The 27081-nt window shown below is 38.7% G+C and overlaps 1 protein-coding gene across 2 annotated transcripts in view; it reads right to left on the reverse strand.

Annotated features, from left to right (window-relative positions):
* Positions 1–504: 504 nt before the first annotated feature.
* LOC131824918 (vasodilator-stimulated phosphoprotein-like) overlaps positions 505–27081 on the reverse strand; it is a 113568-nt gene continuing 86991 nt past the window's right edge. The window contains exons 3-4 of one of the 2 annotated variants that reach the window (XR_009351040.1): positions 19464–19559; positions 15004–15852 (exon numbers count right to left, since the gene is read on the reverse strand). The gene's annotated coding sequence lies outside the window, so the exon portion shown is untranslated. Of the gene's footprint in view, positions 1440–15003; positions 15853–19463; positions 19560–27081 lie in introns of those variants that run through there. The other variant, XR_009351037.1, reaches the window with a different exon arrangement.

Genomic DNA, 27081 nt, shown 5'->3' on the forward strand with positions numbered 1-27081 from the left:
TTAGCATTCTTTTTCTTAATCTCTTAGTAGCTTTGTTTAAAGTTACAGGGCAAAATTTATGCTAAATCTAGAATGTTGGTAAATTTGAAAACAAGTCTTGGCAATCTTTGCTGCAGTGCAAAAGCAGCAAAATACAAGCAAGATTTCTGGGGGAAAAACAATAAAGTGAAGGGACAGTGCTCAATAAGGTACCTTTGACCTCAGTGGGACACCATCACTCCTGAACTTGTAAAGAACACTTACACAATAACAATCGCTTAAAAATATGCCATTTTTCAGAAGTTAATATGACCTGAAACAGCAATGAAAACAAGCATTTATAGGCTAGTATAAGAATCATAATGTATGGTTTCTGCAGAGGTTAAAACGGGCTGGAGGGGAGAGGGAAAGAATCAAGCCACCTAAGAAACTGGAACCTGGGGAACTTTTTACCTCTGCGAGCAAGAAACAGGGCCAGGTGTTTGGAGGAGCCTGGTGACTTGGGGTGAATAGATAATAGAGCTAGGCACCACAAGAGGCAGAGAGAATTCATTTGTTTATTACCATTTGCACAGCAAATTGTATTTCTTTCAGAAATTAAGGAACACGTGTTTTCCAAATGCCTTTTAAAGTAAAATTTACAGGGCCATATCTAATTCTTTGTGACAATAAACATTATTGTTATTTTTTTCTCTTATCTTTGGCATATTATGCTGTCCTTGATATAGTGATTTTTAAAATAGCTTTATTTCTATTCATAAGAGACTAGATGAAGATAAGTACCTGAATGCCACGCATAAGAAAATTGGACCACGGTAATTGCTGCCACCATGTGGGAGAATTAAAGAAATTCAAGATACTGTTACCTCCCTAAGCTTCCTAGCAAGCTCTGATTTAGACCTTCATGTGTCATTCACCCTTTCATTCAACATTTACAGGGCGCCACGCCCTGGCTAGTCTCTGGGGATATGAGACAAGTAAGACAACAGTCTGTGCCCCTGAGTCGGTATGTCGAATGAAGTAGTCCAGATACAATGTGCTGTTAAAATATTGCCCCAGGAGTAAGCACTCTTACTGTGCAGGGTAGTAGAGAAGCCCAAAGACATTCCCTAGGAGGTATAGTCCACAGATTCATAGAGAGCCAGGCTGATTCTATTCAATGTGACTTTCCGTTATGAAAATAACTTCCTAAACAGGGCTTTTCTGCCCCTTCCTGCTGGTTCTTTCCCAATAGCAGAAAAGAAGATGGGGGAAATGGAAGGCTGACCAGCCTCAGAATCTCAGAGAGTATGTGGAATGTCTTTCCTTTGCCTCACCGGAAACAACTTCCACCCACTGTCACCCGTTGGCTCTCTTCCTAGAAGGCTGACCCCTGTGGACTGTCTCTGTCTCCTCTCTCGCACGCTGACTTCTGGCTCCATTCAGAGCATATTGGTAGTGAGAAAGTGTTGGCAGGAGATCTGCAAAAGGAAAGAGAATTAGATCACGGTATTTATGCCTGGTTTCCCTCCAATCCAGAGAGGGGCCCTCAATGAGAGGTCTCAGTTTATCCCCCTTCAGATCCCGCAGTTACTAGCCTCAGTGTGCTACGCTAATTCTTGTGGTTTTTCTCTATTCTGCCCACACCTTTGTAAATAATCCCTTCAAATCATCCTAATTTGAACATGCCATTGATTTCCTGCTTCCTTGACTGATAGAGAAAAAAATTAATAAATATATGATTGAATATATGAATTTTATGTAAACAAATGATTGAATTCAATAACTGAATGAGTGAAGGCATGAGAAAATGAATGAATGAGGGCTAGAATAATGTGAATGAATGTGTGAGAACTGAAGGCAGACGTTTGGAGTATTTAATATTTCATACATGAATAAATGCATAATGACTAAGCAAATGAATGATACCCATGTGAAAACATGAATGGAAGCATAAATTAAGAATGAATTCATAAAAACATGAATTGAGATAATTTTCAAACAATCTGAATGCTTGACTTCACCATCTCCCCAGGGTCCCATCTACTAGAACAAATGAAAAGAAAAGGAATGATGAGCTTCTTTCTAAATCGGGGGTATTGTATGAAAACATAGTTTAGAGAGAGGTACTCAGAGATTAGTTTGGGGGGGAAATCAATAAAAAGGTAATTTAACTTCAAAGGAAAAAGGAAGAGAGTGAGGGCAGATATTTCCTTAGAGAGGCAGAAAACAAAGATGGAATAAAGTAGAAGGAATAAGTTTCCTTTCTCTAGAGGAAATCAAGAATGGTTCACAGACTAAGAGACGAGGATCTATGAGCTAGGAACCCAGCCAGTAAATATTGCCTTGAGGATCAATTAAGCCAGGGATGGGAGAGACTGGGAATAGCCACATTGAGATGTCAAGGTGGGATAGCCAATGAAATATTTTTTCTTAAGACTTTGAAATCATCCATTAAAATACTGGTTCATATTGCAAAAATCTCTTCCCAAATGATCTTGATCATTAGTATAAGGTCACAGATCTAACTCACTTGCTCTGAACATGAGACCCTGGTCAAGATTCAGAGCTTAAACATTCAGGGATGGAATTAGAAGCAATTTAAAAGTCATAAAACACCAAATGGTAATCTGAGTTCATGTTTCTTAACTTTCCTTTTCCCCAAGTTTAAATGTTTACTTAATAATTTAAAAAGAGATAATGGAACACATCCATATTTGTAAGTATAGTCCAAGAAGGATACAATTTTCATGCTATAAATCTTAAGTAAATTCTTAAAAGTATAAAGACTACCATTCAGGAAAATGGTCATGATTTTGGCTCTGGAAATCTCATTTCTGAAGTAAAGAATAACAGAAATATAAAAAAAGATGCACAGACAAGAATATTCACTACAGCACTGTTCATAAAATTTTTTTAAAAAATAAATGTCCATTATTAGGAGACTATAAATCAATAGCTAATAACAGGTAACAATGGCAAACATTGATCTTCATATATATTAACTCATTTAAGCCCCATATGAATCCTGAGAAATAAGTACCCTTATTATAACCATTTTAGAAATAAGGAAACTGAGACACAAAGAGTTCAGTTTACTTTCACAAATCTAGAAATTGATGGAATGAACATTTGAACTCAAGCAATCTGGTCCAGTATCAAAGCTCATAAAACCATGTCATACTAACTATATATAATAATAAAATTTTTCATATAAATTTATCTTCATCGATAAGATACCTACAGAGCACTGATCTAAAAACATAGGTTCCAGAACCACATATGTAGCCAGATCCCATGCATGTAAAATTATAAACACAAGCACAAAGAGATATCTAGATGAATGGTCACCAAAATGGTAATTTTTTTATAATTAGTATGTGTCATTTTAACAAAAATGATAAAGCAAATGTCACAAAATTAAGCAACATCTTAGTTGGATATTCATCTGCCTCACACCTAGGAACATCGTGCTTTTTCAGCTGTTGCCACTGATACTGTAGGTTGATACTCTGGTTTCTCTTCAGATCGCATAAATCTTTCGCCTTTTACTGTAGGTTGAGACCCCCTGGTCGCCATTCTGGCCTTGTTGCAGCAACTACACCATTTTGCCTGTGGTGCTGTCTACTAGCCCCTGCCCTTCTAGAATCCCAACATCCCCACCAACATCAAGAAGTTCCATTTCAGAGTCTGAAATCTGAATTTCAGAGTTCATCCAGTCTGGCTCAGTCCATAGAGTGAGTGGCGCTTGATCTCCAGCCTGTGGGGAGCAGCCATTACAAAGCTTTTTGCTCAAACGTCAGCAACCTTTCTCCAGTACATTTCTTATTATCTAAGTAAAGGGAGTGTCTAGCTCTCCTGGGGAACACAGGTAGGTTATGAGTTCTTACACTTTGCATAATAAATCCATTCTAATATTCCCACACCAAGAACCAACTCAATACTATGCCAAGAAAGTTCTGGAAACTTCAGAAATTTCACTTCATTTACCAGAGGCTTTCATCATGTTCAGGTTTGCATCATTACAGAAAACTCTTAGACCAATTGCAGTGTCTCTGTTAGACGTTAAGTCCTGAGTCACCACTGAGTCCTCCTTTTTTAGCATACCAAACACTCCTTCCACTGTAATCACACCAAGATCCACTCACATATCTTTTTCTCACGTCCTTCCTGATTATATTACTAAAGTTCTGTAATCCCTTTGTTGTAGAAACTATTTATTCCTAGGACAGGGTTCATATTTTACTTCTAAATCTGGGTTTAGAGAAGATTTTAGTTGTAAGCCTGAAGGGATAGTAGAGGAAGACCTTGAAGAAGCCAGTATCATCTTGTAAGGTACATGCCTCACGTAAGGTCTGTCATGCATAGTCTTCTGCAAGGGGAGACTTTTCTTCAAAGGAAAGACTCTCTCTGACAGCTAGTAAGTCTCAGGAAAATCTGACGTTTAAGATTCCCAGACTCATGCACCAAAATGTCCCTATCCCAGGTCTCAGGGGCCCTTTCTATCCTTATTGGGGGACTGATTTTCAGGATTCTGCAGAGGGGTCTACTTTTGAGTTGCCACTGAGGCCTTCTGGCTTTCAGGAGCATTCTTTAGGTTGGCAATTACTTAACATAAGCATATTGTTTTCTTTTTCTAAGGCCTCCCATATGGTTACAAAGCAGTATCCCATTCTACAACCCTAAAAATCACCACTGACTCCATACTGATTTAGAGAATCAGGGAGTTGGTCTCCCAATACCTTGCCCTCCATCTGTAACAATCCCAATTAATTATAGAGAAAAGCCTTAGAAATAAGCTAGTATATGGCAAGGGTTATTACTATCCCACTTATCACCAGTGATAGAAGTCTTTGCCACATTCACGTAGACAATAATCTCTTTCTTTCCTTTTTTTTTTTTTTTTTTAATGATTTATTTATTTGAGAGAGAGAGAGAGAGAAAGGACAAGTGGCAGGCGGGGCAGAGGGAGAGAGAGAGGCAGAGAAGCAGATTCCCTGCTCAGCTCAGAGCCTGGGAATCAATCCCAGGACCCCAAGATCATGACCTAAGCTGAAACCAAGAGTCAGAAACTAAACCCACCGAGCCACCCAAGAGCCCCAACAGTAATGTAACTCTTAAATTCCGACCTGTAGGTCTTTTCTCTTCCACAGCCTGGATTTGTTGGCAAAAGCCCACTCTTGACAGCTATGTGAAGTATTCCCAAGCCAAACCTCCCAGCTTTTGGAAGCATGAGTGTGTAGGTATCAGACAAATGATCCTGGACATTTTACATATGTTCTCACTCAAACTCTCAACCCCACTGGCTGCAGGAGAATGGGGATATCTGCCTCCTGAGGACACCCATAGATAATTCGTATATGATAAAAGGTGAATGGCCAGGATGCTCACATAAAAGATGCTCACTTTCACTAGTCATGAGGAAATTAAAAAAAAAAAAAAAAAAAACAATGAAATGTAAAATTTTCATCCTTAAAAATGGAGCAACTGGAAAATATTGCTAAAATTCAGTATTGGGGGGGCGCCTGGGTGGTTCAGTGGGTTAAGCCGCTGCCTTCGGCTCGGGTCATGATCTCAGGGTCCTGGGATCAAGTCCCGCATCGGGATCTCTGCTCAGCAGGGAGCCTGTTTCCCTCTCTCTCTCTCTGCCTGTCTCTCTGCCTACTTGTGATCTCTCTCTGTCACATAAATAAATAAAATCTTTAAAAAAATTAAAAAAATTAAAAAAAAATAAAATTCACTATTGGTAAAAATGTAGTTAAGGGGCTATCAAATACAGTTGATGGGCACATCAACCATCTGTATCATTGATCACGCCTTACCAGTTTTGATACATAATTTTTGGAGATACAGTATTTTTGGAAACCGATTTGGTGGTATCTATCAAAATTTTATAAGCCGATATCTTTTGATCCAATGATGTTACTTCTAAAGATATATTCTACGAAAGGATAAGCAAATATAAGATTTTTTATGCATATTTATTGCAGCATTGTTCTAAGATCGAAATATCAGAAGCACCCTGACAACCCATCAGCAAGAGAATGCTTTAATAATTTATGGAATACCCATCCTATGCAACCAGCAGACAGAGTTAAATACACCTAAGTGGAAAAGTGATAATGAAATGTCAAACAACGAACAAGACGTAGATCATAGTTCCATTTATGTAAAATCATGACACATACTTATAAGATCATAAAAAATTTTAAAAAATAACAAGTGGGACTGGGGAGAGTAGCGTTGAAGGAGACTCTTACTTTTCCTATACATATTTCTGTGTTGAATTTTTATTATGTGCATGTGTTTATCATATAATTTTTTAAAATGTAACCTGTGCTCACTCGCCTTGCAAGATGGTAGGACTGTACTACAGAATCTAATTATATGTATCTGAATCTGGTACAGAAAATAGGGAATTCATTATATTAGCAAATATTAACAGTCTGCTGTTGAATTTTCACCTCAATCCATCATTAATAGTCCAAAACTTACTTACACTAAAGGAGCATTGCATTCCTTTGTTTTCTAATGTGAAGAAAACAAAAGATTGCATATGATACTTTCATTTTTTCCAACACAATATTTCTCTTGATCTTAGCCAAAAGGCCAAGAAGCGATCTTCCAGCACAATATTTACCGATTGCCTTCCATGCACCATGCCCTGTGCTAGGGTTTGGGTGTACATGGGCCCTGCCCTAAACTAGTGAGACTTAAGATTGTAATGAATAAACAAGCAAAAAAGTAAATAACAGTAGAAATATATTTTGATATATAACAAAGGTCATAGAAGAAAAAAGCATACTGTAAAGAATGAATTGTAGTGGACAGAATGGAGGCAGGTTTAGAAAGAGTGAATGATTCCAAAGTCTGTGTTCTCTCTACTTGTAAGGGAGGAAAAACATTTTTTCCTTTTCCTTTAAGTTCTTGGCCAATACCTCCTGTAATAAAAACTATGAGACTCATAAGGCAGTTTATATATATATATATATATATATATATATATATATAGGCATATACACATACATATAAATAGAAAGAGAGAGAGAGAGAAAAGACCAAGATGATAAGCATGTCAGGGTTGAAAGGCAAAAATGAAAACGAAGAGCCTCATCTTGACATCACTGAGGGGGCTCTTCCATCTGGGCCCAGGGGAAGAGAGAGAGGATACAGAGATGGTCACTCTCACCTTCAGATCTGAAGAGTCAGCTCTGGCTGGCTGCCTCTCTTCCTCTTTTGACCTTCCTCTCAAAGAGGAAGGCACGCCTGGTGCCCCGTGGGCATCCCAGATACATGCTGTGGCTTAGCGGAGGTGTGGCATGAAGTGGCGCCCGGACAGAGCAAGAACTCTGTGCAGCCCTGAGGATCATTTGCAGACCCACGGAAGATGGAGCAGATGCTTGATCATGAGACATGGACTTTGGAGTTAAAAGGCCTCTGTGTTCTTTGCGCTCCAGATGACCACCATCAGTCTGGGTGGAGGAGTACTTGAGGAAGGACATTAAGGAACAGTTAATGGGTCTCACCCAGAGACCTTTTTTTCAGACTAGATAAGAAATCCTAGTCTGAAGTCCTTAAAATTTTTTCAGACTAGGTAAGAAAAAAGGCCCCATATCCTCTACAGGTCTGCTTGCTTTAACCACAGCCAGAAATCTGGATGGCGTAAGGAAATGTAACACCCCCTCTGGAAAAAGTTGGCTTGGCTATACCATCTTTTTTTAAATGATTTTATTCATTTATTTGAGAGAAAGCAGGAGAGAGAGAGAGAGAGAGAGAGAGAGAGAGAGATATTATCGATCGGATGGGGAGCAGCAAAGGGAGGGGGGAAGGAGAATCCCTGCTGAACGGGGATCTCAACGTAGAACTCCACCCCAGGACCCTGGGATCACAGCCTGAGCTGAAGGCAGATACTTAATGACTAAGCCACCCAAGCGCCCCTGGCTAAACCATTTCTGCTCAGAGACTCTATTTCTCTCTGACAGGAAATGGGAATGCTGACTGGATGTCACTTTGTTTGACATCAGCATCACAATTTCTCTTTAGAGAATTTGTACTGGGCCAACAACTTCACTTTGTTTGCTAACACAGCCCTGCAGGTATTAGACTTATTACCACACAAAATGGCTCTCAGTGTGCACAGACTTGAAGCCATGGACTGGGATCCCTGTGCCTTTGGGATATGGATCTCGAGGACTTGATATTGGACATCCAGTGTGAGTCCTGGAATGTGGATAGCAGGGGGGCCGTTAGAGAGAACCCTACCACCACAATCTTTCCTTTGTGACTCAGGGCAAAATTCATGCAGCCGCCAATCAAGGGAGAGATATAAGCCATGTAATATTAAAGATGATGATGGTGATGATAGCTAATATTTATTAATGTCACTAATAATATAATATAATATTTGCTATTAGTATTTAATACTATGTAGCTAAAGTAAGACTAACACAAAGTGGTGCATGAAGAGGGCTCCATTAAAACAGCAGACCTTATGTTCTTAGAGGAGGTTGGAGTGAGAAAAGATTATTTGGTGATGCAACATCTGCAGAGGTTCCTTCCAGTCACGGGGATTCCACTTGGGCCTTAAAGGATGGGCAGGATTTGGGAACCACCTACAATGGGAGCCTCTCTTTCCTGATACTTCAGAAGTTTTCCAGAAACAAGATCTGCATCTCTTCCCTCCTTCTTCCCTGCTGCTCTGCACTACATATTGCATATTTCTTGAATGCAGAAAATGTCTTGATCCTTCCTTGGTGCCTCAGCGGTGCCCAGCAAATGGGTGTTGGACTAAAGCTGCTGCTTGCAGGGGCCCCTTGATTTGGTTAGTAAGTATGTCTAATTCGGGTTAAAAGCAGACAGTCTATGACCACATTCATCAAGGCTGCGGTTTAATATTTCCCTGGCACAAGTCTGGATTTGGCCTTCTCCCAGGCCAGGACTCAGGAAGGACATTCACATGTGGAGGATGAAGATAGTATCTCTTCCTGTGGAAGCTTCTGCTGGAGATGGAAGCTGGACACATTCAGAGAATGCACGGAGGGCCCAGAGAAAGACCAGGCCTTTGTAGGAGACACTACTGTGGCTCCTTGTGCTGTAGGATCCAGCCTTTCTCATATTATCACTTAATTATTTGCTTATGTTAATAAATCCCCAGCTTTAAATGACAGCTGCCCTGCAGAGTTAATTTGGAAAACTGAAGATTACAGATAAAGAGATATTGCGGTATACAACAAACATTAGTAAGTAGAAGTTACCACAGTTACTTGTGTCTGGAATAGAAACAGCAGCCATGACTAGTAGAAACACAGGGGTATGCCCAAACAGTGAACACAGCAATAGATCCTTTAGGGCCAGAGGTACATCTGGCCCCCATGCTTTCTTTAGGGTTCAAGGAGAGACCCTCTCTGGGCTCTGGGAGCTTTGAGGACAGTTCAGATATTGCAGAATGCCACTGCCTTCACCAAATTTACAAGGGTGGTGTGAGGAGTCTGCCAGTGCTATTGTCAGGTCATGTATCTGTACTCACATACCCCCTCTCCACTCACCCTTCAACACCCTTGTCCCGATGGGTGCTGAGGACCTGTGCGTGCATTTGCCTTCTACCCCTGGGACTGCCTTGAGGAGGCACCGGTAGGACAGCCAGAGGGCTTGGGCACAGAGACTGGGGAGAAAGTATGTAGCCTTAAAAGGCCCTCATTGAAGAGAGCCTGCTAACGTCTTAGTATTCATAGAGATTCACACACTTACCTTATCGGATGACCCTGTGGTTGTTTCTCTTCCCCAACTTCTCACTTCCTGCAGGATGCAGCCCAGAGCTACCCACCACCAAAATCCCTGCTCCCCATATGCGTTCTTTTTGAAATACTTCTCATATTGCCTCTTTGCATAGTCCCTACACACAATTAAGGCATTGATGGGGTTCAGGACACATTACCCCCAAATATGGCACCTTGAAATCTTAAGTAACTTTAGATGAAGGGATTTAAAACAAAACAAAACAAAACAAAAAACAAGGAAACACTAGATGCCAGAAGGTCACTCTGACCTTCCATCTCCCCTCTTCCCTGAAATCAGTCATAAAACTCCCCTGTGAAAGGTACCCTCCCCATGCCAGGAGCAGGAAAGACATATTATTACAGAGACGGGAATTTGGAGCCAAGAAATCTACACAAACAAACCTTGTTAAACTCACCCTTTTCCTAGTTACTTCTACACTATTTACCACCCCCAGCCCAAACCCCTTCGTCTTGGCAATTCTTCACAAATTTATTGGGCTTTTTTGTCTAAAAGATACAAATCTTTCTGCTCTAGTCACTTATTCTGGCCTTCATTCTCTTGTGAAGGCTCTCATGTATAGGTAAAAAATCAATAAATGTGTATGCTATTTTCCAGTTAATCTGGCTTTGCCAGTTTAATTTTCAGACCCAGTCATGGACATTAAGAGGCTTGAAGAAAACTTCTCCCTCCCTTACGATATCAAAGAGATGGGACTCATGGGAGGGAGATGTTTTAAAGCGGAAACATCTGGAAGGGGTAAAACAGAACAGAAGTGGTATGCTGACATTAGGGGAAGGGATGGATGGCTTTTCTTTCCCATTTTTTCCTTCCTTACTTTTTCACCAAGGACTGGTCCTTATACTGAGTAAGAAGTGCCTAAGATTAAGGCTCTTATCCATGGTTCATGGTGCTAAAAGTCTGGTCCATCTATCTATAAGGATTTGATGTAAGGGTTATATTTTATTCTACTGAGAAAAGAGACATCCATTATCATTCCCTTTTTCCTTTTCTTCCTTTACCCTTTGCATGGAATTATTTTGCCAGGTTTCCTGTGGCAAACTATGCCTCAGATTTTACCTTGTCAGTCATTAGTTGTTTTCCTCTAGCAAGAAATATTTCCAAAAGTATATGTAAAGAAATGCCTTGCTTTAGAATTGCTAAAACAAAACAAAAATACTCCTGAGCTGATTGAGAATATATCCTAGCATGAACTGATCAAATATCAGTGAACTGATTTATCTCTCAAAATGTATCACTAAAGGATGTACATGTTTAAAGGTAAAAATCGTTACTCTCATACAAATATAAAATGAACATGTGTCAAAGGTTTTATTTAATTATTTCACAAGCTGATGGAGAAACCAGCAAGTTATTATAATTGGTTTGAAGAAGAATTTAAAGAAGAGAGCTAAATAGGTATGTTTGGATCGCTGGAATGAATGGACATATAGATACAAACTGGTTTTTTTATACCAGGGTGGGGAGAAAAATCAATAGCCCCTCCCCTGCACAGAATTCATTTGCACATTCATGGCCAAGAGTCATTTGCATTGTTCTTTGTTATCTCCCATTTACAGAGTTATAAATAAAGCAAGGAAAATCAGAGGAGGAGATAAATTGGAAAGATGTGCAAGATATAATGCTCAGTAATCTTTTTTTTTTCCATTTCAAAGCCTTGCACAAATTTTCCTGAATGTAAAGTCAAGATGCTTAATTCTTTGTCTATAGTGTATAGTTTATATTTGTTAAAGGGTAATCTGATACTGGGCACCTGGGTGGCTCCATCAGTTAAGCATCTGACTTGATTCAAATCATGATCACTGGGTCCTGGGATCAAGTCCTCCTTCAGGCTCTCTGCTCAGCGAGGAGTCTGCTTCTTTCTTTCTCTCTACACCTCCCAACTTGTGCTCTCTTTGTCTCTCTCTTAAATAAATAAATAAAATCTTTTAAAAAATCTGATGTTTCTGGTATGGCTTTTTGTTATTATTCAGAATGAAGAGAGGAGTTCTAGTTTTGTATTGGTGTGTGCAATTTATACTTGTAAAATTTGTGGTTTTTAAAATTTTTTAATTTAAATTCAACTTAATTAAAATACACTGTATTATTAGTTTCAGAGGTAGAATTTAGTGATTCATCAGTTGCATAAAAACCCAGTGCTCATTACATCACATGCCCTCCTTAATGCCCATCAGCCATATAGCCCCACCCCCCACCCACCTGCTCTCCAGCAACCCTCAATTTGTTTCTTATAGTTAAGAGTCTCTTATGATATGCCTCTCTCTCTGTTTTCATCTTATTTTATTTTTTCTTCTTTTCCCATAGGTGCATCTGTTCTGTTCTTTAAATTCCACATTTGAGTGAAATCATATGGTGTTTATCTTTCACTGACTTACTTATGTTGCTTAGCATAATACCCTCTAGTTCCATCCACATTGTTGCAAACAGCAATATTTTATTCTTTTTGATGGCTGAGTAATATTCCAGTGTATATAGATACCACCTCTTCTTTACCTATTCATCAGTAGATGGACATCTGAGCTCTTTTCATATTTTGGCTATTGTGGACATTTCTGCTAAAAACATTGGGGTGCAGGTGCCCTTCAGATTACTGTTTGTATCCTTTAGATAAATCACAAATAGTGCAATTGCTGGGTCATAGGGTAGCTCTATTTTTAACTTTTTGAGGAACCCCATACTGTTTTCCACAGTGGCTACACCAGTTTGCATTCCCACCAACAGTGTTAAGAGGGTTCCCCTTTCTCTGTATCCCCACCAAAAATCTATTGTTTCCTTAGTTGTTAATTTTAGCTATTCTGACAGGTATGAGGTAATATCTCACTGATATTTTTGTTTTGATTTGCATTGCCCTGATGATGAGATAATGAATGATGTGGAGCATCTTTTCATGTTTCTGTTAGACACATGTATTTTCTTTAGAAAAATGTCTATTCATGTCTTCTACCCATTTTTAAACTGAATTATTTGGTTTGGTTTTACAAGCTTTCTCTCTCTCTCTCTCTCAATATATATCTATATCTATCTATCTATCTATATAAATATATATATACACGTGGTTTTTTTTTTTAGTTTCAGATAAATAATGACTTTTTAGTATTAATGAGTGTCAAATACTGTAAGAAAAAGGAAAAAATTCCTGTTGAGTAGATGACTACACTTCCACCTTACTAAATTAGGTTTTACTTTGATTTTTTTTGAATTATGAAGAGATGGTGGTTGCAGGGCATGGAATAAGCTGAAAGTTTTAGAGGCTTTTAAACTTTACTTTTATTACTCATTGTAGTCAAGGAAAAAGTCTTCATCAACTCACTTAGGGTTCCTAGGTAGATATGAAAATGAAACCTGCTAAGACAGAGAAACAGGAGAAAAGCATTCACATGCATTTAACATAGTTTTACATGACAGGGAAGTCTTCCTAAGAAAATGAAGATCCAGAGAGTAGGTTAATTCTGACAATTGGAGTAATTCTATGCTAGGCTGATGAAGAGTGGATAGTTGTGAAGAGATATGACAGGTCAGAGTGTGAGGTAAATATAGAAAACTATAGGAAACTTAGCAAGACCTATTCAGTCAGAGTCTTCTTTGTGTTCCTCTGACTTCAGAGGTAAGAATGCTCCTTTCTGGGTATAGGGAGGGGCTTCTCTTCTTTATTATTATTATTTTAATTTTTAATTTTTAAATTATTATTTTATTATTATTTATATTATAATATAAATATATTATTATTTATTATTTTATTTATTTTTAAATTAACATACAATGTATTACTAGCTCCAGGGGTACAGGTCTATGAATCGCCAGGTTTACACACTTCACTTCACTCACCATAGCACATACCTTCCCCAATGTCCATAACCCAACCACTGTCTCTCTTCCCCTATCCCCCCCAGCAACCCTGTTTGTTTTGTGAGATTAAGAGTCTCTTATGGTTTTTCTCCCTCCTGATCCCATCTTGTTTCATTTATTCTTTCCCTACCCTCCAACCCCCCAACATTGTCTCTCAACCTCCTCATATCAGGGAGATCATATGATAATTGTCTTTCTCTGATTGACTTACTTCGCTCAGCATAATACCCTCTAGTTCCATCCATGTCATTGCAAATGGCAAGATTTCATTTCTTTTGAAGGCTGCATAGTATTCATCGTGTGTGTGTGTGTGTGTGTGTGTATACCACATCTTCTTTATCCATTCATCTGTTGATGAATCGTTCTAGATTCTTCCCATAGTTTAGCTACTGTGGACATTGCTGCTATAAATATTTGGGTGCATGTGGGAGGGGTTTCTCTTAAGGGCTTTGTGACCCGTTTCAGGAAAGAAGAGGTGGGTGAAGTGTCAAAGTGACTTTCCTGCTTATACTGTTTTTTCAAACTACTTCAATTTAAAATATTCAATATGCTAATATACCATATTTTGGTGTAGTATGTCCTGAACCCCATCGCTATCCAAAACAATGCTAAGCAATAATTATTTCTTGCATTTCTACATGAGCACCACCAGGCCCAACTGCCCAGGAGGGAAGGGATATGGCCATATCGTAACTTTTTCTCAGGCAGGAATGGTGAGCCTGTGATGACATCCAATCACATTTGCTTATATCACTTTAGGCAGGTTCAATTATGATAACCAATCACAACTTTCTAGGTCTTTCAGGACAGTGAAAGACACATCCCTCCTTTTTTTCTCATAAAAAACTAAATAGCAAGTGTAACTCTTGGATATAGAAGGACACCTTATGGGCGTTGGACAAATATGACAAGTTTTCTCCCTATGACGTTATCATAATTTATCTTTTTGCACAGGGTCAGACCTTGGTCTGCTCAACAGTCCATTTACAGTTAATTCTACCTATTTTGCAAAACAAAGGAAAGAGCTGCAATGTGGGAAAGGAAGAGTGTTTCTTATAACACCAAGCAAGGCTGTAATTGTGTGAATAAAGAGTGAAATTTTGCAAGAGTTTCAGAGGTAGAGTCAACACTTTGATGTGTGTGATTAAATGGAGGAATAAATTGAAGCAGGCATTGAGAATGATGCCCAGGCTTCTGGGATTTGTAGATGAATGAATGGTAGGGCCATCATTGAGCTGAAAAACAGAGGAGGAGAAGCAGCTTTGGCTTGTGTGTATAAGAGACTGTGTAGAGGTGGGATCTGAATTTTCTCTCTTGCATATTCCCCTTCCCTTCAAGTGTTTTTCCACATTCTGAATAATTTTACTGAGCAAACTACTTTAAATTTTAGTTTATTTTCTCTTTTATTCATTCTAATTTTTTTTAGATTTTATTTATTTATTGGACAGAGAGAAACACAGTGAAAGAGGAAACACAAGCGGGGGGATTGGGAGAGGGAGAAGCAGGCTTCTAGCTGAGCAGGGAGCTCAATGTGGGGCTCAATCCTAGGACCCCAGGATCATGACCTGAGCTGAAGGCAGGTGCTTAATGACTGAGCCACACAGGTGCCCTTATTTTCTCTTTCAAGAAACTGGATACCTGATTATCGCATTGGAGTTTTTTTGTTTTTTGTTTTTTTTTAAGATTTTATTTATTTATTTGACAGACAGGAGATCATAAGTAGGCAGAGAGGCAGACAGAGAGAGAGAGAGTTAGTGGGAAGCAGCCTTCCCGCTAAGCAGAAAGCCCTACATGGGGCTTGATACCAGGACACTGGAATCACGACCTAAGCCGAAGGCAGAGGCTTTAACCCACTGAGCCACCCAGGTGCCCCCCCATTGGAGTTTTTGATCCATCTAAGATTATCAGTGTCCCTATAATGAATTCTTATAAATTCCAAACCAAAGCAAATGAACATGAAATTGTAATCACCCTATTGAAAACCAACCTCATGCTTTGGAGCCAAAATATAACCAACAGAGTTTGGGATAAAGACAGAACAAGAGCTTTATTGCTTTGCAGGGTGAAGGAGGCTGCTGCAGGCTAAGGCCTTCTTAACAGCAAGACTGCTCTAGAAGGAAAGCGCTGAGGGGTAGGGAGAGAAGACGGTGTGTATAGGGAAATACGGTCTCCCTGGTTTTGACAGGAATAATGTACTGCTGCCAGCTCCTTTGTCCTGTCTTCAGGGTGGTACTGGGATCCTGAAACAAAAGGCTAAGAAAAGAGGAAGAGAGGTTTACAGAAGAGAGGGAAAAGGTTACTTAGTTTAAAACCAAGCTTCAGTAAAGTATTAGTGTAGCCATTTTGATTTTTGTTCAACTTTATGCAATTAAGCAGTTTCAACCCTACTGGGCCTTGTTGAAGTGAAACACACAATTTCCTGTGAAGGTCTTTTGACATAGTGAAAATAGTTTGGAGGTTCCCGGCCCCTAGCACAGCCTCACCCATGTGCCTGAGTCACAATTAGTGCCCTATAAATAACTGCTGAGATATAAATCTTTTTGCATATCTCATTTAGCTCTAATGTACAATTCTAAGATTTACTAGAAACTTCTTTTCTTCTGAATCACCCACTAGTACCAAAATTAATTTTGATTAAGTTAAGGTTTATTTTGGTTTTCTTACATAACGAATGTTGCCCAATTAGTTACAACTTATCTATTATAACAATGTTAACAAGAGAGGACCATGTCACAATTCAGTTTAAAATCTGCTGGGTTCCCCCATGGAACAAGATCAAAACTCAATTTACGTCCCTGGATGGTTTGGCTTCTATCTACCCTTCCAGGTAATTTCACTTATATTCTGTCCTCCAAAACATGCACTAACTGTACACCTCTGCCTAAAGTGCCAGTTTCTCTGCTTTTCATTTACTCATATTCTCACTTTACTCATATCAAAAGACCAAACTCAAATGTCACCATCCTTCAGGTTTTATTTGGAATCCTCCAGGATCAACATATAGCCTGCTAAAAGACAGAAGCAAATAAACTCAGAAGTGAGTTTTTTAGTATTGTATTCCAAGTACCTTATATTGGATTATCAAGCCAAAACTCTTCTAGATAACAATTGATTTAGTCAATTAAGAAAAAAAAAAAAAAAAAGACCACTAGCATCCTTGAAAAGAAAATCTTTGGTAATATCCTTTGGAAATCAAGCACAGAACATATTCTTTTGTTCCTTTTTTTCTTTAATCCAAAGTATTTTTTTTTTAATTTTTATTTGTTTATTTGAGAGGGAGAGAGTGAAAGAAAGCAGGAGAGAGGAGGTCAGAGGGAGAAGCAGACTCCCCATGGAGCTGGGAGCCCAATGTGGGACTCCAGGATCACCATCTGAGCAGAAGGCAGTCGCTTAACCAACTGAGCCACCCAAGTGCCCTAATCCAAAGTATTTTTCATGTAAAATAACCAGATATATTTTGTAAACATATCTCCAGAAAAACTTGTTTTAAATTATTATATCTTTAAGCGCATTCCAAGCAGAGGGACCTGAAGCATAGTGGTGAGACAGAAGTGGTAGATGAGGTAGGTGAAGAGACACATAGATCAAGTAATTCTTTGTAAGCAGGAGTGTGGATTTAAATCTCCAAGTAAAGAAGAAGCCATTGGCAGACTTTAAGAAAGGAATCAACATACTCTAGATTATAATTTTTGTGGTTGGTTGGTTGTTTTATAAAATCACTTTGGAAGCTCTGTTAAGATGGATGGGGGGGGTGAGGCCAATAAGGCAGTAGTAGTCCAATCCACAGATGATTTCAGCTCAGACTATGACCGAGAATGGAGAGATTTATCCAATTTTGGAAGTCAAGTCAATAGAATTTGCTGATCCAATTTATTGAGGGGAAGTAGAAGTGTAAATTAATGTCAGAATACTTTTCAACCTATTTATGTGGTTCTTAAGATTCTTTGTAACATCATATAGGTTCCTCATTAGGGAATTCTTTGACACATGTTCATTTTATATTTGTGTTTGCACACAAATATACTTGTGTGATCTTACTGTTTAAAAATAACCAATCTTTAAGAGGTAAAATGGGTTGAACAGTGAATAGGAAAAAAGGAGCATAGGCAGCATGTGTATACACTTTAAAGAAGTTTGGACTGGTGGTCATGTTCTTTTATTACTCCTTCTACATCACTCTGGGGGAACTACCCAAAACCTAGCGCATGCTGTCTCAGTGCAACTGTCAGACAAGGCGCCCGCTTGGTCCAGATACGACCCATTCAGAAGGCCGGAGCCCTGAGTCCCTGCACACTGACACAACGCAAGCCCAACCATTCCCCAAATCTGTCTGCAGCTCCGGCCAACCAGTTTCCAACATCCTTGCGGAGAGAACACGAGTGCTGACGTCAGCGCGCAGTGGAAACTGGGAATGCTGTGACGTCAATGCCCTGCGCTAGCCTCCCTTCGGCCTTGTCTGGTTTTCCTCCTCGGCTCTGGGGGACGCTCTAAGGGTGTGGAGGGGGTTTGCCCTGAGGTTATCTTGCGCTGCGGCCTGGCCCTACTCTGGATCATGGGCTCCCAGCAGGTGTGAGCGGAGGTCTGGATCCTGCGTTCGTGGTGAGTGAGCGGTCTTTGCTTCTGTCTCCTGGCTCTCTGGCCCTTCCACCACTCCCGAATCCTCCCAACCCTCGGAAGTAAGTACCTTTCAAAGTTAAAGGACCAGAGGCTCCGAGTGGAATTTAGACAAGATTACACAGCAGAGCTGTGTTCTAGATTGTGTTCTCTTCTACACAAAAGGAACACAATCATCTCTTACTCATGAAATGTTTTGAGGTGATGCATGTAACGTAGCTTATAGCCTCCAGTGTTGAGTCTGCCTGTCCACCCCAGAGGAAGAACTAATATGTTTTTGGAGTAACGTTGTAGTCTGGAGCTCACAGACAAGAAAGAATCCTTCAGATGTCTTGAGTGCAGAAAGGAGGTTTTATTAAAGCCTGGGGACCGACTGAGGGCAGGAAGAGCTGCTTCTCCTGGATTGTGAGGAGCAACTGATTATATACTTTGGGGCTAGGAAGTAAAGATAAGGGAAGTGCCAAAAAGACTTTCATATGCTAAAGAAGACTTACATGACACTGAGGCCTTACTGTGGTCCAGTTAAGGTTGTTTTTCCCTCTAGCAAGGCATTAACATTGAGATAGTTGGGAGCTTCCCTCTGCCTGCCTCAAGGATTTGTAAACGGGATACAGTTTATAAGGACATTTAATTTTATCTACATTTTATTCTGCCTTGTTTCCCACATCAGGACCAGTTAGTTCTGCTTTCTAGTTGGGTCCCAGGCATCTCCCCACAAAGGAGAAACAGTGCTGAGCAAAAGGACTGAAGCTGAGAACTGCAGATCTTACCCAGAAAAAGGTGAAGCCAAAAATGTAGACGTCTCAGCTGCAGCCTACCAGTCACACATGCAGGACCCTATCCAATTGTGCCCTTTCTCTCACCTAGTTTTTAACGTAGTCCACAGTTCTGCAGGTGTTGGCAGGGCTGTATTCCTGCCAACAAGGGGCTCTCGGGTGGAATCAGTGTCCTTACTTGTACCAACCACTAGAGGCTGCCTGTATTCCTTGGCTTGAGGTCTCTTATTTCATCTTCTTGCACCACTCTGAGCATTCTTCTCTGGTCCCATCTCCTCCTAACTGAGAACTCAGACAGGAAGGTTTCTCCAGAGTGAAGGATCCATGCAATTAGGTTGGGCTCACCTGGATAATCCAGGATAACCTTTCCACCTCAACTTACTTAATCACTTTTTCCTTACCGTTTAAACTGACATATATTCACAGTTCCAGGAATTAGACAAGGATATTTTTGAAGACCGTTATTCTGCTTACCACATTCTGGGTCTTTTCTTGCTCTTGTCTTTAGCTTGTCATTTACTCTTCAGCATCAGCCAGGTGAAATCTTTCCTCAGAAGCATCAGTGGTCTTCTAGAAGTAGGGTAACCATATATGGTCCAAACTTAGACACTTTTGAGAGTGAAAGAGAGTACTGCTAATATTTACAGCAGGTCAGCAGATGTATACTGGACCGATAAAACATGGCAGGATGAAATGGGTGTGTGTGCTGTAGAGACTGTACCCTGAGTTGGACCAACTATATTATGGACTTCTACCCTCTACCCTGGTCTCGTAGAGATCAAGGAGATGTTGGGAGGCTTTACTTCCCTCAGGAAATCCATGCTTTAGGGTTTAGTTGGGACACTATCTGACTCAACAGACAAAACAGAATTTTTCTTCCTCCACTGTTTTAACAACAAATAAATAACAATTTACAAAAAATATAATGTTTATACTAGGGACATTAGACTTTTTTTTTAAAGATTTTATTTACTTATTTGACACAGAGAGAGAGATCCCAAGTAGGCAGAGAGGCAGGCAGAGAAAAAGGGGGAAGCAGGCTCCCCGCTGAGCAGAGAGCCCAATGCGGGGCTCGATCCCAGGACCCTGAGATCATGACCTGAGCCGAAGGCAGAGGCTTTAACCCACTGAGCCACCCAGGTGCCCCAGGACATTAGACTTTTATCTGTCATATATACTGCAAATATTAACTCCCAGTTTGACATTTTTTTAATTTTGTTTATGATAAATACTTTTTTAATGGGTAATTCCAATATACCCTGTAGCTACATGACTGAAGATGAAAACAATTCAGGATTAGGAAACTGGGGATCTATTCCTATTGGACTAGTCAATGGCGATTTTCAGCTTTGAGGAGAAAGGAAAAAACACACTAGAGTAAGGACCCTGTAGCTTTTCCTTTATCTGAGTAAGGCTTTCCATTTCAAAATCTGTTAATCCTAGATCATAGATGGACCCAGAAGACATTTCAGGAAAACACCTTGTGATATTATTATACAGATAGGTCAAGTGTTATACCCAAGATTAATTTTGCAATAGTGGCTTTCCAATTCTACCACATCCTCTACATTTTTCTGTATAAAAGAGCTTTGCTTTCCCCACTCTATACCATTTCCGTTTTGTCTTCTTGTATTTTTAATGAATATCATTATGAACTTATAGCTTTTGTTTTTATTTACTCATGTGATATAATTCATTACTGTCTATATTCTTTTATGATCCTCAAATTGACCAAATTTGGCCAGTGGGAGACTCTGTAAGTGATTCCTATAACCTTTGACATATTTCCATCAGCCTTTGAGTTCTTCCTTGTTTCCTTGCACAAGATATTTCAGGCTCATCTTTACTCTACCTGCCCCAGATCTGAACTGCCATTTCTCTAAGGAGCTCTGGTTCCTTTCAGTGAAGTATAATATTTAGAGACCAAGATCTGTACTTTAGTTGTACACATTGCTGCAGGGGTGTCACTGCCTCTTGATCCTTTTAGTTTTCTGTTGGCATGTCCTACTTTTTCATTTTTTTTAAAAAATTATTTATTTATTTATTAGAGAGACAGAGGACGAACAAGAACTGAGGGTAGGGGAGCAGAGGAAAAGAGAGAAGCAGACGCCACACTGAGCAGAGAGCCAGATGTGGGGCTTGATCCTAGGATCCCAGGATCATGACCTTAGTTGAAGGCAGATGCTTAACTGACTGAACCACCCAGGGTCCCCATCTCTTTTTCACTCTTTAATTTGGCTGAGTAGTTTCACTCTGAGGAAAAAAAAATTTTTTTTAACCAGTCTCCTATGGAAGGACATTTAGGTTATTTCCAGTATTTTACTATTACAAATACTATCATGATGAATAGCCTTGCGCATATGTTGTTTCAGATCTGTGGTTTTGTATCTTCAGGGAAAAAAGGGACCTTTACATTAAAAGGTAAATGTGAATGTAGCTTTGTTAGATACTGCCAAATTCTCCTCAAAAGTCATATTGTATTTCTACTACTAGTAGATGATATTCTCCTTTTCCCATAGTCTCATCAGCAGAATTATAGAATATGTTATGAAACATATATTTCTGCAAACATGATAGATGAGAAATGGTATCTAAATGTAGTTTGGGGCGCCTGGGTGGCTCAGTGGGTTAAGCCTCTGCCTTCGGCTCAGGTCATGATCTCAGGGTCCTGGGATTGAGTCCTACATCAGGCTCTCTGCTCAGCGGGGAGCCTGCTCCCCTCTCTTTCAGCCTACTTGTGATCTCTTTCTCTCTCTCTATGTCAAATAAATAAAAATCTTTAAAATAAAATAAATGTAGTATTAATTTGCATTTCTCTACTAGCAAAGCTAAAGTTTTTTTTCATTTGTTGAGGGATCATTTGGATATCATTTATTGTTAACTCTGTCTTTAGTATTTTTTCTACAGTTTTGTTTTTTTTTTAAATTTGTAAGTGCTATTTTATATTAAGAACATAACACCTTTCTTTATGTTATACTATGCAAATATACGTTCCTTGTTTGATATTTGTCTTGCTTTTATGTTTTTCACAACTTGTATTTTTATGTGGTTGAATTTATCAATATTTCCTTTTTGTGTGTCTGGGTTTTCAGTCATAGCTAGGCAAAAACTACTGTAAATTTTGACATTAATTTTTTCCTGTCATAAATGATCTGAAATCTACAAACTTATTTATTTTGATGTCTTCAACACATAGTACTGTAGTTTATCTGTCATCTAATGACTAAGAGTTTTTACACCTCTTTTTTCTTTTTAAAGAATTTGTTTAAAATAACCTGATTCTGACATTTTAGAAAGCTATTTGACAGTACATATTGAGGCATAGAACTGTTCATCCTTGAAATATTCTCCTAGGGGAAAAATCCCAAACCCAACACCTGATACAGTGCCTGGTATTTATTAGATATTCTGTTAATATTTGCCAGATGAAGGAATAAATATGAAGGAATAAACATGATGTTTGTTGCTGAATTAGTTACATGAAAAATTGACTGCAACATAAAAAACCAGTAGTAGAGAAATGATTAGGCTGTGGTACATCTATTTAAGTGTCATAACACTGAAAGATGATGGTTCTGAAAGATACATAACAATATAAAGATATATAATAAGTGAATGTGATTATAGGTCAAAAAAGATCTATTGAATATATGCATACATTGAAGAAAAAAAAGACTGGAAGGAAATGTGGTAAAACGTGAATAGAGAGTTTTATTTGCCTATTTTCCAAACGTTTGATTTCTGAAGAAGAACGAAAATGTGTTAAATAACCATCCTCTCTGCTGCCTAGCTGTTGTTCGACTCCAAGTAGAGCGATAGGAGATCTTTTCAGAATGAGAGATGGCTTAAGAGAGAATTTAAACATTTGCACAGAGGTACAGTGTGGAATTCTTGCCAAACAACTGTCAGCAGGAGCTTAATTGTATACACAAGACCACCGTAAATGACTTTCACAATTTTAGGTGGCTGGATGGTTTTCAGTTTCAGATATCTTCTCTGTAAATGGGGATAATGATGGTACTAACCCAGAGAGTTAATGTAAGAATTAAATGTGGAAATGCACATGAAATGCTTAAAACAGAACCTGGCCTACAGTGAATGCTCAAGGCATGTTAGCTGTTTTGTTTTTTGGCTTCTGGGTTTTTTTCTTAATTTTCGAAAAGTTAGTTACAATGCCCTCATGTGTCTATTTATAGCAATACTTCTAGTCTTTAAAAAGGATTTCTTATTATTTTAGATCAGGGCATTTGAAGTGACAGTTTTAGGGCCATGCATTATCCATTCATTATAGGCTATAAAGATTAAATAGCTCTTTTGAATATAATGTGTTTTTCCTTGAATATAAAAATAACACACACTCACTCTACAAAATTGGAAAACAATGAGCACTATAAGGAATTCTAGCCATAATGCAACCACCCAAGCATTTTGGTGTGTATTATATTTTCTATCTAGTTTATACACGTATATATAGATTATGAGGTCTTTATTTTCACCATTTAGAGTCAGTGTATTTTTACACGAGGTTAGGTAAGTAAATAAGATGAGTGTAAAATGTATCTTATGTTTTAAAAAGAGCAGGAAAGTAACTGTGATAATAAGGCTTATCTCATGATAAATAGAGGATGATTTTTTTACTATAATCTCTCATGTTCCCTATCAATAAGCAACAACAGTAGATACATTGAACTTGGGTGGAAAAATGCTTTCAAAATGCTTTAAAGCGAAAGAAAATCCAACCTGATATAGAAATACAGTATCACCTATGTATAGGTTGAGGAGGGATGTATGAGAACCAGTTTATTGTACTAAGGAGGCCTCTTCTTTAATATAATAATGAGTATGAACTACCTTTTTACATAGCTTTCACTTTTGAGGCATGTAAATTTTCTACAAATTCAAAAATTAATGTTAACTCAAAAAGATGAAGAGTCAAACCTTAAAATTGAATACAAATAGCAAAAATCAGCCTAAAATCAACATCATATTTACAATATAACCACACAAAAAATCAACTCAAAAAACTTTTGAACACAATAATCTGAATCAGGATAGAAAGAAATAAAAAGAAGTCTTCAACTCTCCTGAGTGGGTTTATTAGAAATAGTGATATTGGTATAGTGATTCTGAAAATATTTTTTTGTATTATAGCATGAAGAAAATGAATAAATGTATTGATGCTTTTTGGATGCAGAGTTTTTTGTAGGATAAGGGATACAATTAAAATGAGAAAGATCGGGAAAAATTCTATGATGTGGATTCAATTTGGATATATCAATATTTTAAAATATATATATATTTCCTTGCTTGCTTTTTCTACTGAATGGAGCTACAAACAATGATACTCCAGTAAAAATAAGCACAGGTAGCTTCACTATTTGATTTCTAAATTCCACAGTGAACGAAATGAGGGCTCCTGAGAAACAGTTAATTCCAGGTCTGAGGCAGGTAAGTAGGGAAAGTACAAGGTGACTCAGTGTTGTTCCAGACAAGGAAATACTCAAAGGCTAATAGGGACATGTATCAACAGAACACAGTAGCTAGCTGAAAGGTTCTTCTGGCCAAATTTGGGACAGTTTGAGCATCAAAAAGAATAATAAAGAGAAATGGATTATAACAAGGAAAATCAACAGGAATTCCAGAACTTCCTCTGCATTCCAGATATTGTGATTAATAGGTCTGGGTGGAGTTTGTAAATTTACATTTCTATGCAGCTTGCAGGTGATGCTGAGGCTGCTGATTCAGGGACTTCAGTTTGAGTAGCACTGGAAAATAAAACATTGAATTTAAAAAGTATGAATCAAGATTGAGAGAGAGAGAGAATGATGATTATGGAAATGGAGGATAAAAGAGAAAGCCTTTCTTTATAGTAGAATGCCAGCCAATAAATGTGCAATGTAAATCACCATTTTGCTCCTCCCAGTGTAATAACTGAGTCAGGAAAGGATCATCAATGGATGCTAAGAACATTAAGAAAAAGGCTTTGGGGAAGAGGATAATGACACAGTCTCAAAATATACTAATCATATCAAATTACTTACTAAGGACAGAGGGGAAAATTATATTTTTACATTGGGGAAATCTAGTGGATATTATCATAAAAGAAGTAATTGAATTTAGCATCATCAATAATGACACTCTGCCTCCTAATGGATACAATGGGAAGTACATCAGCTGTGGAATATTCTTGCCAAAAATGTTTAATCTGAACTTAATTGTGAAGGAACAATCAGACAAATTCAGACAATGGGGCGTTCTTTTTTTTTTTTTTTTAAGATTTTATTTATTTATTTATTTTAGGGAAGGGAGGGACAGGGGAGAGAGAGAGAGAGAGAAGCTAAAGCTGACTTCGCCCTGACCATGAGTCCAACACAAGGCTTGATCTCACCATCCTGAGATCATGACCAAGCCAGAGAAACCAAGAATTGGATACTTAACCAACTGAGTGACCCAGGTACCCCCAGGCTGTGGGACATTCTTTAAAAAACCTGGCCTAGAGTCTTCAAAAGTTTTTAGGTCACGTAGAACTAACAAAAGTTGGGGGAAATACTCTAAAAAAGTGACGTAACTAAATGCAGTAGATCTTAGATAAAATAAGTTCTATGAATAAGTTCTCTTTGGGGGGAAATTTGACTATGGACTATTGGAAGATATTTAGTTAATGCTTAAACTTTTGTTTGTAATAATGGTATTCTCATATGAGTAAATGTCTATTCTAAAGAGATAGATGATAAAATATTTGGGTGTGAAGTATCAGGATGATTGTAATCGTGTGTGTGGGTACTGTGTGTGTAGAGAGAGAGGAAGAGATGGAGAAAGAGCCCAGATATGACAAAATTGTAATAACTGGTGAATTTAGGTGAAAAGTACACTTGTCTAAATTTTACTTTTCTTTCAAGTTTTCTGAAGACTTGAAAATTTTCAGAATATGAAGTTGAGGAAAAATTAAATTCCCCTTTCCTTTCCTGTTCTAGGGTGAATCAAATGAGGGTCCTAGAATGATCAGGAAGACTGAGAAGAGGGGATTTAAGAGGAAAGGAAGCCTGGGAAAGGAGGGTGTTGAGACACACGGGAGGAGCAAGAAGCATGATCCTACTTTAGGGTAATTAACAGTGGTGGCTGTAACAACTTCCAAGTCTCCATGGTTTAACACAACAAAAGTTTATTTCATGTTCAAGTCTCATTCTAGTCTAGACTCAGAAAGGTGAAGTAAACTGCCTAAAAGCTAAAACAAGTGATAAACCAGAATTCCCACCTAGTCATGGCTCTGAGGTTAGAATGAGAGTGCCCTAAGTCCAAATCTGCCATTCTCTTATCTACCCATTATTGGATCCATATTCCATCTTGAGACATAGCCTAAGGCTCTGACAAGACCTCTCTTTATGGCTCAGACCTTTCTTTCCTTCTTTCTTTTCTTTCTACAAATACCTTTTAAATACCGTATGTGTCCTAAAACTGAACATCACAATGTTCTGGACCTGCATCCGTTCTAGGATACAACAGCCAAGTTCCTGCTCCCATGCAGTTTTCCATCTAGGGAGGGAAAGAGACATAAGTAAATGAGTAAATGATGTACTTGAAGTCCATGATAAATTCCTTGTAAAATAATAAAGGAGGGTGAGGGGTAGGGAGTGACAGGGATGAAGAGGTTCATTTAGATAAGGATTCAGGGAATGCCTGTGCATATTTGGCTGGAGACTTGAAGACTCTGAAGCTCTGAACCATTTGAAGACCTGACGAAAGCATATTCTGAGCTGGGGAAACAGCAAGTTTAAGGGCCTGGAGGCTGTAACAAATTAGGAGTGATAGAGGGAAGTTGAGAGAAGTGTGGCTGTCCTGGGAGTGAGGTGGGAGAAACAGGAAGAAGGTACCATAATGAGGTAAGAAGTGAACAGAGGTTTGTAAGGCAGGGCAGTGAAGTGTCTGTTGGTCATTTTTAGACCTCTCCCTTGTGGAGAATGTAGCCACCCAGGTGAGAATCAGTGGTGGCCTGTGGTAGTGATGGAGACTGAGAAGTGGCCAGAAGGGAGATGTGTTTTGAAGGGAGAGCTGACAGAATTAGCAGATAGATGTAAGACATGAGGGAAAAGGG

This window comes from Mustela lutreola, chromosome 2 (genome assembly GCF_030435805.1).
Source record: "Mustela lutreola isolate mMusLut2 chromosome 2, mMusLut2.pri, whole genome shotgun sequence".
Lineage (NCBI taxonomy): Eukaryota > Metazoa > Chordata > Mammalia > Carnivora > Mustelidae > Mustela > Mustela lutreola.